This window comes from Scyliorhinus torazame, chromosome 7 (assembly GCF_047496885.1).
Source record: "Scyliorhinus torazame isolate Kashiwa2021f chromosome 7, sScyTor2.1, whole genome shotgun sequence".
In the NCBI taxonomy this organism is placed as follows: domain Eukaryota; kingdom Metazoa; phylum Chordata; class Chondrichthyes; order Carcharhiniformes; family Scyliorhinidae; genus Scyliorhinus; species Scyliorhinus torazame.
The window spans coordinates 37,375,844-37,394,657 of NC_092713.1; positions in this window are offsets into that span (position 1 = coordinate 37,375,844).

Consider the following 18,814-nt stretch of genomic DNA (forward strand, 5'->3'; position numbering starts at 1 on the left):
CGACCAGAATTGTACACAGTACTCCAAATGTGGCCTTACCAAAGTTTTGTACAGCTGCATCATCACCTCATGGCTCTTAAATTCAATCCCTCTGTTAATGAACGCTAGCACACCATAGACCTTCTTCACAGCTCTATCCACTTGAGTGGCAACTTTCAAAGATGTATGAACATAGACCCCAAGATCTCTCTGCTCCTCCACATTGCCAAGAACTCTACCGTTAACCCTGTATTCCGCATTCATATTTGTCCTTCCAAAATGGATAACCTCACACTTTTCAGGGTTCAACTCCATCTGCCACTTCTCAGCCCAGCTCTGCATCCTATCTATGTCTCTTTGCAGCCGACAACAACCCTCCTCACTATCCACAACTCAACCAATCTTCGTACCATCTGCAAATTTACTGACCCACCCTTCAACTCCCTCATCCAAGTCATTCATGAAAATCACAAACAGCAGAGGACCCAGAACTGATCGCTGCGGTACACCACTAGTAACTGGGATCCAGGCTGAATATTTGCCATCCACCACCACTCTCTGATTTCTATCGGTTAGCCAGTTCGTTATCCAACTGGCCAAATTTCCCACTATCCCATGCCTCCTTACTTTCTGCAGAAGCCTACCCTGGGGAACCTTATCAAATGCCTTACTAAAATCCATGTACACTACATACACTGCTTTACCTTCATCCACATGCTTGGTCACCTCCTCAAAGAATTCAATAAGGCTTGTAAGGCAAGATCCACCCTCACAAATCCATGCTGACTATCCCTAATCAAGCAGTGTCTTTCCAGATGCTCAGAAATCCTATCCTTCAGTACCCTTTCCATTACTTTGCCTACCACCGAAGTAAGACTAACTGGCCTGTAATTCCCAGGTTTATCCCTAGTCCCTTTTTTGAACAGGGGCACGACATTCACCACTCTCCAATCCCCTGGTACCACCCCTGTTGACAGCGAGGACGAAAAGATCATTGCCAACGGCTCTGCAATTTCATCTCTTGCTTCACATAGAATCCTTGGATATATCCCGTCAGGCCCGGGGGACTTGTCTATCCTCAGGTTTTTCAAAATGCCCAACACATCTTCCTTCCTAACAAGTATTTCCTCAAGCTTACCAGTCTGTTTCACACTGTCCTCTCCAACAATATGGCCCCTCTCATTTGTAAATACTGAAGAAAAGTACTCGTTCAAGACCTCTCCTATCTCTTCAGACTCCATACACAATCTCCCGCTACTGTCCTTTATCGGACCTACCCTCGCTCTAGTCATTCTCATATTTCTCACATATGAGAAAAGGCCTTGGGGTTTTCCTTGATCCTACCCGCCAAAGGTTTTTCATGCCCTCTCTTAGCTCTCCTAATCCCTTTCTTCAGTTCCCTCCTGGCTATCTTGTATCCCTCCGGCACCCTGTCTGAACCTTGTTTCCTCAGCCTTACATCAGTCTTTTTTTTGCTCTGAACAAGACATTCAACCTCTCTTGTCAACCATCTCTTCCCTGCCTGACAGGGACATACATATCAAGGACACGTAGTGCCTGTTCCTTGAACAGGTTCCACATTTCACTTGTGTCCTTCTCTGACAGCCTATGTTCCCAGCTTATGCACTTCAATTTTTGTCTGGCAACATCGTATTTACCCTTCCCCCAATTGTAAACCTTGCCCTGTTGCACGCACCTATCCCTCTCCATTACTAAAGTGAAAGTCACAGAATTGTGGTCACTATCTCCAAAATGCTCCCCCACTAACAAATCTATCACTTGCCCTGGTTCATTACCAAGTATCAAATCCAATATTGCCTCCCTCTGGTTGGACAATCTACATACTGTGTTCAAAAAGCTTCCTGGGCACACTGCACAAACACCACCCCATCCAAACTATTTGATCTAAAGAGTTTCCACTCAATGTTTGGGAAGTTAAAGTCACCCATGACTACTACCCTGTGAGTTTGGCACCTTTCCAAAATCTGTTTCCCAATCTGTTCCTCCACATCTCTGCTACTACTGGGGGGCCTATAGAAAACTCCTAACAAGGTGACTGCTCCTTTCCTATTTCTGACTTCAACCCATACTACCTCAGTAGGCAGATACTCCTCGAACTGCCTTTCTGCAGCTGTTTTACTATCTCTAATTAACAATGCCACCCCCGACCCCACCTCTTTTACCACCCTCCCTAATCTTATTGAAACATCTATAACCAGGGACCTCCAACAACCATTTCTGCCCCCCTTCAATCCAAGTTTCCGTGATGGCCACCACATCGTAGTCCCAAGTACCGATCCATGCCTTACGTTCACGCTTATTCCTGATGCTTCTTGCGTTGAAGTATACACACTTCAACCCATCTCCGTGCCTGCAAATACTCTCCTTTGTCAGTGTTCCCTTCCCCACTGCCTCACTACACTCTTTGGCGTCCTGAATATCGGCTACCTTAGTTGCTGGACTACAAATCCGGTTCCCATTCCCCTGCCAAATTAGTTTAAACCCTCCCGAAGAGTACTAGAAAACCTCCCTCCCAGGATACTGGTGCCCCTCTGGTTCAGATGCAACCCGTCCTGCTTGTACAGGTCCCACCTTCCCCAGAATGCGCTCCAATTATCCAAATACCTGAAGCCCTCCCTCCTACACCATTCCTGCAGCCACGTGTTCAACTGCACTCTCTCCCTATTCCTAGCCTCGCTATCACGTAGCACCAGCAACAAACCTGAGATGACAACTCTGTCTGTCCTGGCTTTTAACTTCCAGCCTAACTCCCTAAACTCGTTTATTACCTCCACACCCCTTTTCCTACCTACGTCGTTGGTACCAATGTGCACCACAACCTCTGGCTGCCCCCCATTCCCCTTAAGTATCCTGAAGACACGATCCGAGACATCCCTGGCCTGGCACCCGGGAGGCAACATACCTTCGGGGAGTCTCGCTCGCGACCACAGAATCTCCTATCTATTCCCCTAATCATTGAATCTCCTATTACTATTGCTTTTCTATTCTCCCTCCTTCCCTTCTGAGCCCCAGAGCCAGACTCAGTGCCAGAGGCCTGGCCGCTAGGGCCTTCCCCCGGTAGGTCATCCCCCCAACAGCATCCAAAACGGTATACTTGTTTTGAAGGGGAACGGCCACAAGGGATCCCTACACTGTCTGCCTGTTTGTTTTCTTTCCCCTGACTGTAACCCAGCTACTCTTTTCCTGTACCTTGGGTGTGGTTACCTCCCTGTAACTCTTCTCTATCATCTCCTCTGCCTCCCGGATGATCCGACGTTCATCCAGCTTCAGCTCCAGTTCCATAACAGGGTCTTTGAGGAGCTGGAGTTGGGTGAACTTCCTGCAGGTATAGTCAGCGGGGACACCGGTGGTGTCCCTCACCATCCACATCCTACAGGAGGAGCATGCAACTGGCCTAGCCTCCATCCCCTCTTACCTTACAGAATATAGCTGCCCTGTGGACCAACTGGACCTCTGCCCTCCGACTCTGCTCCCAGTCAGCTGCACTCTCTGTAAACTCCTGGCTCCCTTCTCGCTCTTTGCGGAAATGTAGGAAACAAAATGAAAGGAGCACCTTACTCCCTCCTCACCTAACTCCCTCAGTCACCAACTCTCACTATAGCACTCAAATGCACCAAATTCTGCACTTCCTCAGTCACCAAACTCTCACTATAGCACTCAAATGCACCAAATTCTGCACTCCCTCAGTCACCAAACTCCCACTATAGCACTCAAATGCATCAAATTCGGCACTCAGTGCAAACAAAGTCTGCACTGTAGGGGGTCACTTTTATACTGTGAATCTAGCCTCTGAAAACTGGCCTAATCCAATTAACTAATTAACAAGCTCCGGCTGCAAGTACCTACAAGTAGAACCTTTGTTTAAAGCTGATTGAAAATTCACCTTCTTCTAAACCAAACAGCAATTTTTAAGTTAATTAACTAAATAAAAGAAAAACTAGACTTCAGATAAAAATGAAGCCTTATACTCCCTCAGTCACCAAACTCTCACTATAGCACTCAAATGCACCAAATTCTGCACTCAGTACAAACTGATGTCCCGGAGGACTGGAGAATAGCCAATGTTGTTTCTTTGTTTAAGAAGGGTAGCAAGGATAATTCAGGGAACTACAGGCCAGTGCGCCTTACGTCAGTGGTAGGGAAATTACTGGAGAGAATTCTTCGAGACAGGATCTACTCCCATTTGGAAGCAAATGGATGTATTAGTGAGAGGCAGCATGGTTTTGTGAAGGGGAGGTCGTGTCTCACTAACTTGATAGAGTTTTTCGAAGAGGTCACGAAGATGATTGATGCAGGTAGGGCAGGGGATGTTGTCTATATGGACTTCAGTAAGGCCTTTGACCAGGTCCCTCATGGTAGACTGGTACAAAAGGTGAAGTCACACGGGATCGGGGGTGAGCTGGCAAGGTGAATACAGAACTGGCTAGGTCATGGAAGGCAGAGAGTAGCAATGGAAGGGTGCTTTTCTAATTGGAGGGCTGTGATTAGTGGTGTTCCGCAGGGATCAGTGCTGGGACCTTTGCTGTTCGTAGTATATGTAAATGATTTGGAGGAAAATGTAACTGGTCTGATTGGTAGGTTTGAAGACGACACAAAGGTTGGTGGAATTGCGGATAGCGATGAGGACTGTCAGAGGATACAGCAGGATTTAGATCGTTTGGAGACTTGGGCGGAGAGATGGCAGATGGAGTTTAAACTGGACAAATGTGAGGTAATGCATTTTGAAAGGTCTAATGCAGGTAGGGAATATACAGTGAATGGTCGAACCCTCAAGCGTATTGAAAGTCTGAGAGATCTAGGTGTACAGGTCCACAGGTCACTGAAAGGGGCAAAACAGGTGGAGAAGGTAGTCAAGAAGGCATACGGCATGCTTGCCTTCATTGGCCGGGGAATTGAGTATAAGAATTGGCAAGTCATGTTGCAGCTGTGTAGAACCTTAATTAGGCCACACTTGGAGTATAATGTTCAATTCTGGTCGCCAGAAGGATGTGGAGGCTTTAGAGAGGGTGCAGAAGAGATTTACCAGGATGTTGCCTGGTATGGAGGGCATTAGCTATGAGGAGCGGTTGAATAAACTCGGTTTGTTCTCACTGGAACGACGGAGGTTGAGGGGCGATTTGATAGAGGTCTACAAAATTATGAGGGGCATAGACAGCATGGATAGTCAGAGGCTTTTCCCCAGGCTCGAGGGGTCAATTACTAGGGGGCATAGGTTTAAGGTGCGAGGGGCAAGGTTTAGAGGAGATGTACGAGGCAAGTTTTTTACACAGAGGGTAGTGCGTGCCTGGAACTCGCTGCCGGAGGAGGTGGTGGAAGCAGGGACGATAGTGACATTTAAGGGGCATCTTGACAAATACATGAATAGGATGGGAATAGAGGGATACGGACCCAAGAAGATTTTAGTTTAGATGGACAGCATGGTCGGCACGGGCTTGGAGGGTAGAAGGGCCTGTTCCTGCGCTGTACTTCTCTTTGTTCTTTGTTCTTTTGTTTGTCAACATAGGTCCAACAGTATTTAATAGGCAACCAATACACCAAACTAAAGGGTACTTTTACATTAGCTAACTAATGAAATTCTGATACATCTTACAACTCCTTTCACTGCGCACTGCGCTTCTAACAGATATATCACATTAGAAGAACAAGTCCAAAGTTACTTCCCGCTCCCTGTAGGGTCATTTCTTCCTGCTTTTCCAGATCAAAACTTTCAGTGTCATTCGAAAATCATTCCACTCAGCTTGAGTCTTTGAAAGGCCCGCCTCAGGGACTTCTTGGGCTGGATTCTCTGCCAGCAAGATCCTCCGTTTCACCGGCAGCGCACTCACGCCAGCAGATTTGCTGATGACATGGGGGTGCCCCCAATGGGAAACCCCATTGGACGGCTGTCGCTAGGAAACGGGCGCGGCGGGACAGAGAATCCCGCCCCTTGTTCTTAAATCTCTAAAAGCACTGTTGGTCCCGGCCGTTTATTTTTGAACAGAAACTTAGACCTCACAAGCATCCTGCTTGGTGGTTAACGCAAAACAGTCCTTCTGTGCTATTTGCAGCAGGAACTGCGTTGCTTCTCCCCACAGCAGTAGCTGCCTTCTCTCATTGTCTCTCTCTTTTTCACTCAGAATGGCTTTCTATTTGAGTTTTCCCCAAGGTCATGTAGCAATGTCTATAGTATGACGTCACTATCCACCTTTCCAGAATATTCTGTTTCACCTTAGTTTGAAGGAGATACTTTGAAACATAATCATTTTGTAAAGTCCAGCATTCCGAACTCATGTCAACATTCCAGTACAACATAAGACACGCACTCCCAGCAATCAAAGGAGTGGCAATTCAGGTAGCACGTGAATATCATTTTCTTCTTTTGTTTTTATACTTGGACTTCCAGGACTGGTGCTAACTGTACCATTCCAGCAAGTTTGATGTGCAGGAAGGAGTCGAGCTGCAAGAGAGCAGCAGAGAGAGTTTGGTCTGAACTATTGTTTAACTTTGACACATGGTGGGCATCAAACTATAATACCTAACAATGTAAGCGAGTATAGGGTCCAATTTAATGGATCCAGAGTGACACACCAATTAGCAGCACAAAATAGGTTGGATCCAGAGCAGTATGCATGATATAAGATAACGGGTGCAATTTTATGGCCATGCTACATCATCAAAGCAGCGCGCCACGGCATCGTGTGGCCGATAAAAGTCAGGAGACCCGGCTCCCGGAATCTACCCGGCTCGCAACGCCTTGCATTGTGGGCGGGACCACCTTTTAGCAAATCTGCACATTAGAGCGAGACAGCTAGTCTCACTGTAACATGCAGATTCCTGAGGTATCCAAGGCGCAGGATCTATCCCCTTCACCTCGGAGACCTTGGGCGAGCTTCGTTCAGTAAAAATAATCTTTACTGGTGTCACAGGTAGGCTTACATTAACACTGCAATGAGGTTACTGTCAAAATCCCCTAGTCGCCACACTCCAGCGCCTGTTCGGGCACACTGAGGGAGAATTCAGAATATCCAATTCACCTAACAAGCACGTCTTTCGGGACTTGTGGGAGGAAACTGGAGCACCCGGAGGAAACCCACGCAGACACAGGGAGAGCTTGCAGACTCCGCACAGACAGTGACCCAAACCGGGAATCGAACTCGGGATCCTGGGCGGCACTGTTGCTCCACCTCCTGCAGGCGGTTCAACTCCTCCAACTACACCTGCAAGCGCTGGATGGCTGCAGACACCCCCTCACGCAGCTCCCGGCTCTGCAACTGCATCTCTACAATCGATGGGGCCACCCTTTCCAGTAGCTCGAAACCCATCCGAAAGGCAGTTGCTCCTGGGGTCGGGCCGCACTCCGACCATCCACCTGCTGTACCGGGACACGTGTGCGGCTCGCACCAGATAGTGTCCCAGGACGCTCTTCACTAAATTGCCCAACCAAGGTGAATCTCTCTGGGATGGTGAAGGGTGTTGGAGACAGCTGTGACGGGAAGCCAGTGTCGTCCCCGGACTGGTGCTCTGGGATGTCTCAGGCTGCAGGTCGAGGGCTCCCGTCATTGTCTGTGTCCTCCTCCTCCTCGCTAAGTGGGGGGGGGGGGGGGGGGCGTGTCGGGGTGATGGGGTTGGTGGTGGGTTTGGGGGTGGGGTGGGGGGGAGGAGGGATGGTGATGGGTATTGTGGGGTAAAGGGGTGGTGGTGGGTGTGGGGGCGGTGACACACGTGCCATGGGGAACAACAACTAAGCGGGGTCTCACTTGCTCACCCGATGCTGGCCTTCCCCCAGCGATTGCCCGCTCTCTGGGCCCGCCGATCAGGTCCAGTGCCCGCTGCACTGCAGTGGTGAGGGGCCACGGGTCTGCGGTCTGCTTCGGTTTTCTCCCTCTCATGGCGGTTGTTCGCCGACCTCTCCTGGGGGAGGGTGAGACAGAAAACCCGTTGGACGCATGCAGCACAGGGGCGGCTGGTGGTCTTTGTGCCAGGGAACCTGACCATGGCAGCCGGTATGGGTGCTGGCAGGTGGTGCAAGGTGGGGGGTTCAGTTGCCCCCTGGGTTGGGGGGAGGAAGGGTGGGTTAGGGGTATGTGAGTCAGGGGCTAGTGCCAGGGGCACAATGCTGCCTACTCACCCTGGCTGCCCTGAGGGGGCTGTGCAGTATTTTACGGCACTGCCAGCCAGTTCTGGCGGTGTTGCCCACGATGCCCACGACCTTTCCCACCTGCGGCCAGCCCCCGAGCACAACGGCGGGTGGTCACTGCTTCGCCACCCCGGGGTGCAGGGTGGCCCGCCTCTCCTGCACTGTGTTCAGCAGGGCCTCGAGTTCCACGTTGGTGAACCGCGGTGCCGCTCTCCTTGCTGCCATCTTGTTGGCTGGGATGAGTGTGTGTGGGGAGTGGAGTGTTGATTTGTGGCTGCAGCTTGTCAGCCTCTCGAGTGTCAATCCTGATTCCGGCGAATCGGACACCGTTTTTCATTGGAATCGGCCATGTTCCACATTCGGTTGCTCGCCCATTACCGGTCAATGAATTGGTCTGGTAACAGAGTCAATTTTGCTATCCTAGAAAACCACCGATCATTCCCGGTGTCAACACTTAATTTCTGGAATGCCGAATTCCACCAAAGGCATCTCCCATTGAAGCCAGAGATGAGGACAAATGTTTTCACTCAGAGGGCCATATGTCTTCACCAGAAAGCAGTGGAAGCAGAGTCATTGAATAGGCTGAGTTACTTAGGCTCTTGATTTACAAGGAAGGTAAAGGTTATAAAGGGTAGACAGCAAAGTAAAATTGAGGCCACAATCAGATCAACCACGATTTTATCAAATGGCGGAGCATGCTCGATGAGCCTGAACTTGCCTGAACTCCCGACGCCCATCGCTGCTCCTGGTCCGGGACTGGCCGCTGTCCCAGCAGCGGCCACCACTTCTGATGAAGCTGCTGGGTCTGGTGAGCAGCCAGCCCTCTGATTGGCCAGCTTGGAGGCGAAACATCTTGCCTCATGGGGGCAGAAACCACAATCTCAGGCAACCAATTACCTGAGTCACGCAAGACTGCATCTCGGCTTCTGGGCTGGCGGAGGTGCACTCACCCCCGACCTTCAGCAGGGCTACCTCCTTCACGTTAAATTCCAGCCCATGTCTTAGTCATGACCGTTATGCCATACACTGCAATTCACTCAATTTATTGTGTGTGCTCCATAAATAAGTCTATAAAATTCTGATTGGGCAAGAGGCCCTAACACATCCTTCTAACCTTATGCTGTCTTTCTCACACTAATTGACTTAACTCTGACATAACTGCTTCAGATATATTGGTATTCCCCTTACTTTGAGCATCTGTAAACACTGTTTGTGACCTGAACTCTGCTCTTACCCCTTTTGTTATCCTTAGACTATCATCTTTGTTGGTGTTTCTGATTGAGCCCTCACACCCACCCCTTCATCTATTTGCGAAGGTTTTTCTCTTTATCAGTCCTTTTCTTAGGAGCGTGGTCTCCACCCAGTTCCGGTTCAGCTTGTCCCAGTACTTCCTGCGCCAGGACTGGTGTCAGTGTCCCATAAAATGGAACCCTTCATTCTTACGCTAATCCTTTTTTAATCAGACTTTAGCTGAATGTCATATTTCATTCATTCAATAGAGTCATGGAGTCATAGATCTTTGCAGCATTGAAACAGGCCCATCGGCCCAGCTGGTCCATGCCATCCGGTTTCTATCACTAAGCGAGTCCCACTTGCCCGCATTTGGCCCATATTCCTCTATACCCACCCCCCTGCCCATGTAACCGCCTAACTGCTTTTTAAAGGACAGAATTGAACCCACCTCTACCACTGCTTCTGGCAACCCATTCTAGATGCTTACCACCCTCTGTGTGAAGAAATTTCCTCTCTGGTCTCTTTTGTATCTCTCGCCTCTCACCTTAAACCTTTGCCCTTTAGTTCTAGACTCCTCCACCTTGCTCCTCATTATTTTATAGACCTCTATAAGTTCACCCCTAAGCCCCTACTTTCCAGGGAAAAAAGTCCCAGCCTCTCCTTATAACTCAAACCATCAAGTCCTGATAGCATCCTCGTAAATCTCTTCTGCACTCTATCTAGTTTAACAATATCCTTCCTGTAATAGGGTGACCAGAACTGAACACAGTATTCCATGTGTGGTCTTACCAATGTCTTGTACAACTTCAACAAGACGTCCCAACTCCTGTATTCAATATTCTCAATAAAGCCTAGCATGCTGAATGCCTTCTTCACCACCCTGTTCACCTGCGACTCAACCTTTAAGGAGCTATGAACCTGTATTGCTAGATCTTTTTTTTCTGTAACTGTCCCCAACTCACTACCATTAACTGAACAGGTCCTGCCCAGGTTTGATCTACCAAAATGCATCACCTCACACTTACCCAAATTAAACTCCATCTGCCATTCATCGACCCACTGGCCCAATTGGTCAAGATCCTGTTGCAATATTATATAACCTTCTTCACTATCCACTATGCCACCAGTCTTGGTGTCATCTGCAAACTTACTAACCATGCCTCCTACATTCTCATCCAAATCATTTCTATATATCACAAGGAGCAGTGGACCCAGTACCAATCCCTGAGGCACACCGCTGGTCACAGGCCTCCAGTTTGAAAAACAACCCTCCACAACCACCCGGTCGCCAAGCCAATTTTGTATCTAATTGGTTACCTCGCTTTGGATTCCGTGAGATTTCACCTTTTGCAACAACCTACCATGCGGTACCTTGTCAAAGGCCTTGCTAAAGTCCACGTAGACAACGTCGACCGCACTGCCCTCATCTACCTTCTTGGTTACCCCTTCAAAAAACCCAATCAAATTTGTGAGATGTGACTTTCCCTTGACAAAGCCATGCTGACTTTCCCTAATTATCCCTTGCCTGTCTAAATGCCTATAGCTCCTGTCCCTCAGAATACCTTCTGACAACTTACCCACTACAGGGGCGAAATTCTCTGTTATCGGCGCGATGTCCGCTGACCGGCGCAAATCCCAGCTGCATCACGCCGCCCCAAACATCGTAAGGTCTCCGGCCCGGAATGGGCTAGCAGAGACGTGACGCTATCCGCGCTGGCTCAGGTGGTTCACGCCGTGCGGCGTCATACACGCCGCACGGCGTGACGGCTCAAAAGACGCGCTGCTCCCCCCACCCGACCAGAAGACCCGACCGTATGGCCGCCCGCCACTCAGCCCCGAGGTTCCAGTCCCGTGACATTGAGGCGCTCCTGGAAGCAGTGGAGCAGAGGAGGGAGGCCCTGTATCCCGGACACGGCCGCAGAGTCGCCCCACGCCACAGCGGGCGTCTGTGGAGGGAGGTGGCAGAGGCCGTCAGCGCTGTGGACCTGACACCACGGACACCACAGTGCCACAAGAAGGTGAACGACCTCGTCAGAGCAGCCAGGGTGAGCCTCCCCCCCCTGCCCGATATCCATATCCCCATATCCCTCCTCCCCCATATCCCCCCTCCCCCATATCCCCCCTCCCCCATATCCCCCATATCCCCTTCCCCAATATCCCCCTCCCCAATATCCCCCCTCCCCAATATCCCCCTCCCCATATCCCCCCTCCCCCATATCCCCCCTCCCCCATATCCCCCCTCCCCCATATCCCCCCTCCCCCATATCCCCCCTCCCCCATATCCCCCCTCCCCCATATCCCCCCTCCCTCAAATCCCCCCTCCCTCAAATCCCCCTCCCCATATCCGCCTTCCCCCATTTCCCCAAGTGAATCCAGCCCTAACCTTAACCTCTGCAATACACGCGCAACCGATGGCGTGCATTCATATACCTGCCTAACACTGTTGCCTTTTACCCCTGCCACCACCCCCCCACAGGAGAAACGCGCACACAACACCAGGGGGCATGTGAGGACTGGAGGAGGCCCCGCTGATGAGAGGCCACTGACCGAACATGAGGGAAGGACCCTGGAACTGGCTGGCAGACCCGAGGACCGGGAGGTTGCTGATGCAGAGGTCGGGGGCCCACCAGCAAGTGAGCCACCGACAGCCCGTCCCCATATCCCCCCTCCCCCATATCCCCCCTCCCCCATATCTCCCATATCCCCCCTCCCCCATATCCCCCATATCCCCCCTCCCCCATATCCCCCCTCCCCCATATCCCCCCTCCCCCATATCCCCCTCCCCCATATCACCTGATCACTGCCTGCGTGTCTAACCATGCATGCTTCATTGTGTATCGCAGGAGCAAACGTTGAGGCACCCATCCCCGCAGATGCAGACCGCCCGCATGATGCCCCTCGGAGACGGAGAGACCCGGACCCTCTGGCATGCGACGCCCGCAGGATGCCCCTCGGAGACCACTGGAGACGGAGAGACCCGGACCCTCTGGCATGCGACGCCGGCAGGATGCCCCTCGGAGACCACTGGAGATGGAGAGACCCGGACCCTCTGGCATGCGACGCCCGCACGATGCCCCTCGGAGACCACGGGAGACGGAGAGACCTTGAGCAACAGGGAGACGACCCCCCCGTCTCGTGCGGGTGCGGCGACACAGGCGTGTGCCACCCAGCGACGAGAGGGGCAGCCACAGGCCCCCGTCAAAGCCGAGCCACGAAACCACTACCCAGGACACCACAACCCAGGACACCCCTACCCAGGACACCAAGGCCCAGGAAACTGGAATACAGGACAGTGACACAGATTGGATGGACTCAGAGTGGGACGATGCGCACGACACAACGACACTGCTGTCACCAACACCCTCCACCATCGCAGAAACACTCACCTCGGTTGGGCACTTTAGTGATGAGGTGTCTGGTACACTCACTGGTGCGCACAACACAGCCGTCCCGGTACAGCAGGTGGAGGTAGGAGCAGCAGAGGGGCCGGGCGGTCGGAGGGCAGCCCAGCCCAAGCGAACATCTGCCGCCCAGATGGATCCCGGGTTCCTGGAGTTACCACACCCACCCATAGGTCCGATGCAACCACCGAACCTGAGACGAGCGAAGAGGGTGACGGCCAGCTTGCGGGCGGCTGCAGTCGCAGGTGGAGGAGTCCACCCGCGTCCAGGAGCTGGCAGTGGTGCCGGTCATGCGTGCCACCCAGGCCGACACCGCACGGGTGGCATCCGCGGTGGAGGCAATGGGTGCGACGGTGTCAGACATGGGGAGCGGTTTGCGAGGCCTGGGGCTTTCCGTGCAGGCGGCGTCTGTGGCCCAGGACATGACTGCCCTCTCACAGGAGGCCATGAGCCAGCGCCAGCGGCAGATGGCAGAGGCGCTCAACGCCATGGCCCAGTCTCAGCAGGCCGTGGCCCAGTCTCAGCAGGCCGTGGCCCAGTCTCAGCAGGCCGTGGCCCAGTCTCAGCAGGCCGTGGCCCAGTCTCAGCAGGCCATCGCTGAGGGCATCGGCGCCATTGCCCATGTGCTAGCCGGTGTCGCCCAGACACAGACAGGGATGGCCAACTCCCTGAGCTCCATGGCTGCAAACCTGCAGATCCTTGTCGATACCAGCACGGGCCTCCAGGACTGGCAGCGCCAGATGTCAGGGGGGCGTCGGATGGCCAGTCCGTTCGCATCCCCCACCCATGTAGAGGCCTGGGGGCCATCGGGCACCCCGAGGGAGCAGGAGGTGCTGGGGCCTGTTCTGGGTCCCATTGTAGGGGAGGTCCCAGAACACCTCAACACCTCGGACTCCCCCTCTTCCGTCCCAGGTGCATCGGGTGGGCAACGGGCAGGACAGGCTGGCAGCTCGCCATCCCAGTCGCCCGGGCCGCAGCCTGGCCCATCTAGGCCAGGACGCCCCAGGAAACGGCCGCCAAAGGGATCCCGTGTCAGAGGGCAGGAATCACAGGAATCCACCTCCAGTTCTGCTGTACCGTCTGGGGAACCACCTAGACGTAGTCATAGGGTCCGTAAGGCCAAACAATTAGACACTGAGTAAGTTGGCACGGGTGCAGGGCACAGATGAGTTTTGGGGACTAGGGCACGTGCATGAACTCCTTTCGTTATTAAAGTCAATGTTACACCTACAGAAGCTGCCTTTGTGCTCTGTCCAAAGTGTGCGGGGGTGTCATGTACGTTGAGCGCAAGTGTGTGTGTGAGGGGTGGTCTTACCTCAGCCCCAGGTGAGTCTGCCCCCTTGCCCCGGGCCGCCATCAACATCCCCCCGGGCAGAGGACGGGACCGTGCGCTGCAGTGTCACGGCCGCATGCAGGGATGGTCCGGGTGGATGGTGGTACTGTGGCCATGGGTCAGACATAGTCCAACGATGTGGAGCCAGGAGCTCATCGCAGGGCGGGTTGTCATCATCCTCCATGGCCTGCAATAGACACGAGTCCCCCGGCAACTGTGTGAGCCCGGCTGTTGTGCCGCAGGTGGATCGGCAATGGGGGCGGGGGTGCATGCGGGTGGGGTGGGTGGGGTTGGGGAGGGGGGTGAGGGTGCTGGGTGGGTGGATGGGTGGGGGGTGTGGGTGGTCGGGTGTTGCCATGGTGTGCGGTCTGTGGCCATACTACCCGATTCCCACGCCCATCTAGTCAGTGAAGCGGGCGGCTATCAGCCTGTCCCGTGCCCGCTGGCCCAGCCGGTAACGGTGGACAGCCACCCGCCTGTGTCTAGCCCGTCTGCCCTGACCATTGCCCCAATCCCCCTCATCTGGGGAGGACTGCGCCTCTTCCTGCTGCTCCTCCACTCCGCCCTCCTCTGCCTGCGGCATATCGCCCGTCTGCTGGGCTATATTGTGCAGGACGCAGCACACCACAATGATGCGGCCGACCCTATCTGACCGATACTGGAGGGCGCCCCCAGAGAGGTCCAGGCACCTGAAACGCATCTTCAGCACACCAAAGCACCTCTCTATCACTCTCCTTGTCGCTACATTGGCATCATTGTAGCAGTTCTCCGCCTCATTGCGTGGCCTCTGTATAGGCGTCATCAGCCACGATCACAATGGGTAGCCCCTGTCGCCCAGCAACCAGCCCCTCAGCCGGGGGTGGCGTCCCTCGTACATGCCGGGGATGTATGACCGCGACAACACGTATGAGTCATGTACACTGCCCGGGTAATGGGCGCAGACGTGCAGGATCATCATGCGGTGGTCGCAGACCACCTGTATGTTCATCGAATAGGTCCCCTTCCTATTGGTGAACACGGCCCTGTTATCTGCAGATGGCCGCACGGCGACGTGCATCCCATCAATCGCGCCCTGGACCATGGGGAACCCGGCCACGGCAGAGAAGCCCATGGCCCGGGCATCTTGGCTGGCCTGGTCCACAGGGAAGCGGATGTAGCGGTGCGCCATGGCATATAGGGTGTCTGTCACTGCCCGGATGCACCGGTGCACCGATGTCTGCGATATGCCGGACAGATCCCCACTCGGTGCCTGGAATGCATAAAAGTTCAGGGCCACCGTAACCTTGATGGACACGGGGGGGAGGGTGTCCCCCGCTAGTGCCACGCAGTGACAGGTGCGCCAGCAGGTGGCAGATGTGTGCCACGGTTTCCCGGCTCATCCGGAGTCTCCTCCTGCATTCCCGGTCCGTGAGGTCCTGGTATGACAGCCAGGGCCGGTACACACAGGACGTCCTCCTCCCCCTTCTCGTCCTGTCGGTCAGGTGTCCCTCCAGCCTGGGCGGCTGCCGCCTGCCCCTCTGCAGCAGTCTGCGCCGCCTCTCTGGCACTCTCCTCATCCTCCTCCTCATCCAGGGCAACATGGACATTAGCGGCTGCCGCCACGGCGGCCGACATCACTGGCTGACCAGAAAACATGCCGGCCTGGCGGGGGGGGGGGGGACATGTCATCATTGCCCATACCCCCTCCTTCCCCCAGCCAGGTGACATGGACTGCATGGGTCCGACTGTTGGAGGCTGGCAGCTGGCCAGGTGGACCAACTCACTTGCCCTCGCACCCCCCCCTTCCCGGCACGGACCCCCCCCCCCCCATCCCCCTCCCCGGCACGGACCCCGTCCCCCATCCCCCTCCCCGGCATGGACCCCCGTCCCCCGTCCCCGGCACGGACCCCCCCCTCCCCGGCACGGACCCCCCGTCCTGTCCCCCTCCCCGGCACGGACCCGTCCCCCCGTCCCCCTCCCCGGCACGGACCCCCGGCACGGACCTGTCCCCCTCCCCGGCACGGACCCCCGTCCCCCTCCCCCTCCCGGCACTCCCCCGGAGCCCAGCCCACTCTAACCACACCCCCCCCCCCCCCCCGCCGCACACACACACACACAACCCTACACACACCTCTCCCCCACACATACAGACTGCGGCCACGCTATCGCCTCTCCAGCGGCCAACCCCCCAGACCGTCACCCACCTCCACGCTGGTCGGCGTAAACCTTGAGCACTGGTTGACGCTGATTGAAAGGTGGTTTGACTTCGGCCCATCCGGAAGGGACAATATCGGCAGCCCCGAAATCCATTGCCTCGCGCCCACCCGTGCTATTCTCCAAGGCGTGCGGCGCGATTGACGCCCCACCGACTTTTCTCCCTTCGGAGAATTCGGCGGGCAGCGGGGGAGTAATTCACGATGGCCCACGGCGATTCTCCGACCCGGTGGGGGGTCAGAGAATCTCGCCCCAGAAGTAAGACTCAATGGTCGGTAATTCCCAGGCTTATCCCTACAGCCCTTCTTAAACAAGGGCACAACATTGCTACCCTCCAATCTTCATGCATCTCTCCTGTGGCTGTCGATGATTTAAATCATCGTGGGCAGCACAGTAGCATTGTGGATAGCACAATTGCTTCACAGCTCCAGCGTCCCAGGTTCGATTCCCGGCTGGGTCACTGTCTGTGCAGAGTCTGCACGTTCTCCCCGTGTCTGCGTGGGTTTCCTCCGGGTGCTCCGGTTTCCTCCCACAGTCCAAAGATGTGCGAGTTAGGTGGATTGGCCATGCTAAATTGCCCTTAGTGCCCAAAAAAAGGTTAAGTGGGGGTTACGGGGATAGGGTAGATAGGTGGGCTTGAGTAGGGTGCTCTTTGTGAGGGCCGGTGCAGACTCGATGGGCCGAATGGCCTCCTTCTGTACTGTAAATTCTATGATTCTATGAAATATCTCACCTAGGGGGCCGTCAATTTCCTCCCCAGCCTCCCACAATGTCCTGTTAATTTTAATACTCTCTGTTTCGCTCATTTTCATGTTACTCCCTGAGATCTAATTGATTACACTGATCGTTCAGTTAGATGTTTGTTTGTTTTTGTTACAGCTCCTCGGTTTAAACACCGTTCCTCTTCTGCACTAAACTCCCAATCTCATCAGATTCCTACTGCCACTCGAAGGTTATCCCAAATCTGCGCACATTTCGTGCAGCTCAGAATGTACGTCACCCAGATTGTTCATTTGATGTGACCAACATGAGCATCCAGCACATTGCCCATGAAAACATTTGTGGGCGGTGCTTGAATTGATTTGTTTCTCATTCATGATAATATTAATAAGTTACGCTCCTGCCCATTATCTGCAAGAGCACTTTAAACTAGCTCAATTTACAGGCTGGAAGATCAAAGCAATGCATAATAAGTGGTGATAAGCAGCAAGGATGATGCTGGCACAATGCCCCACCCTGCACTTGCTGTTCCGTCCCCAATGCCAGCAACCTTAATCTCGGCCTACTGGAACATAGGACCCTCAAGGTTTCAGCCATCATCCATAATAGGTGAACAGCAAATATTTTGCCAGAGTATTCTACATGTTGGCTCGTCCATGATGGTGATTAAAAATCTGAAATTACCATATTCAAGTGTCATACACGGTAAACAATACAGCTCTAGTTTACGTAATCTAAATTAGAGTCTGATGCTTTAATGACAAAGAGGGAACAATCCTGCTGTAATCATTTTCGTCCTATTTCGATTTTTAAAAATCTATTGAAAGTTAGGGGCATGTTAATAACAAATATTCATTTATTAGTCAGTCATGTTTGACAGCTTTTCCATGCACGCTTATAGATTTTCTTGACAAGCAAATTTACATAATGCGTTATTATGTCTAAATGGAAAAATAAAAAGCCTCTATGTGGTCTGTAAATGACAACTGCTTGTCAGCTTCATATAATATTCAGTAACTAATGGATCCAAATACAGTAACAAGTGAATCTTAATAATTAACCTTTTGAGTGCAGAATTTTCAATACAGTATTTTTTTTAAGTATGCACTTGTATTTTTATCACATCCAAAGCAATGCAGCGTTGATGTAAAATATCACTGAACATTATGTTTAACAGATTGTATTTAATATGAGATGACTTTTCTTCCTGCTCATGAGGGTGGGGAATATGTGTGCTGGACAACGGAAAGATTTCACTTTGGATACGCAGGATCAATATCAACTATCTCCAAATCAAAACCAACATGAGTGGGATGACGAATGGCCAGGTCATTTTCACGTCGTATTTTTCCAGCTACTATGTGTCCACGGTGAATTCAAATCCAGGACCCAAAGTTGGAAGAGAAGTTTAAGATCTAAAAAGAAATTCAACCTCCTCTCCATTGTGTAAGGCAATTTGAATCAAATGGTATTATATCTTTTGAGTTCCACACACTTCTCATTGTAAGTAACATTCGTGCCGCACAAGTGCCAGACACTGACCATATTCAACAAGGCAGAATTTAACCATGGCCCCTTGAAATTCAATGGCATCACCATCATTGAATTGAATCCCCTGTTAGCAACATCCTGGGGGTTACCATTAACCAGAAACTAAACTGAACTGGCCATGTAAATATTGTGACTACAAGAGCAGGTCAGAGAACATGGAGGCAATTTGGAGCCCACAACAGACTTAAAATTACGCGAGAATCAGGAAACGCGATTCTTGGCGGAAAGTGTTTCCTGATTTTCCTTGTTCCTTGCCAGCGATGTCAC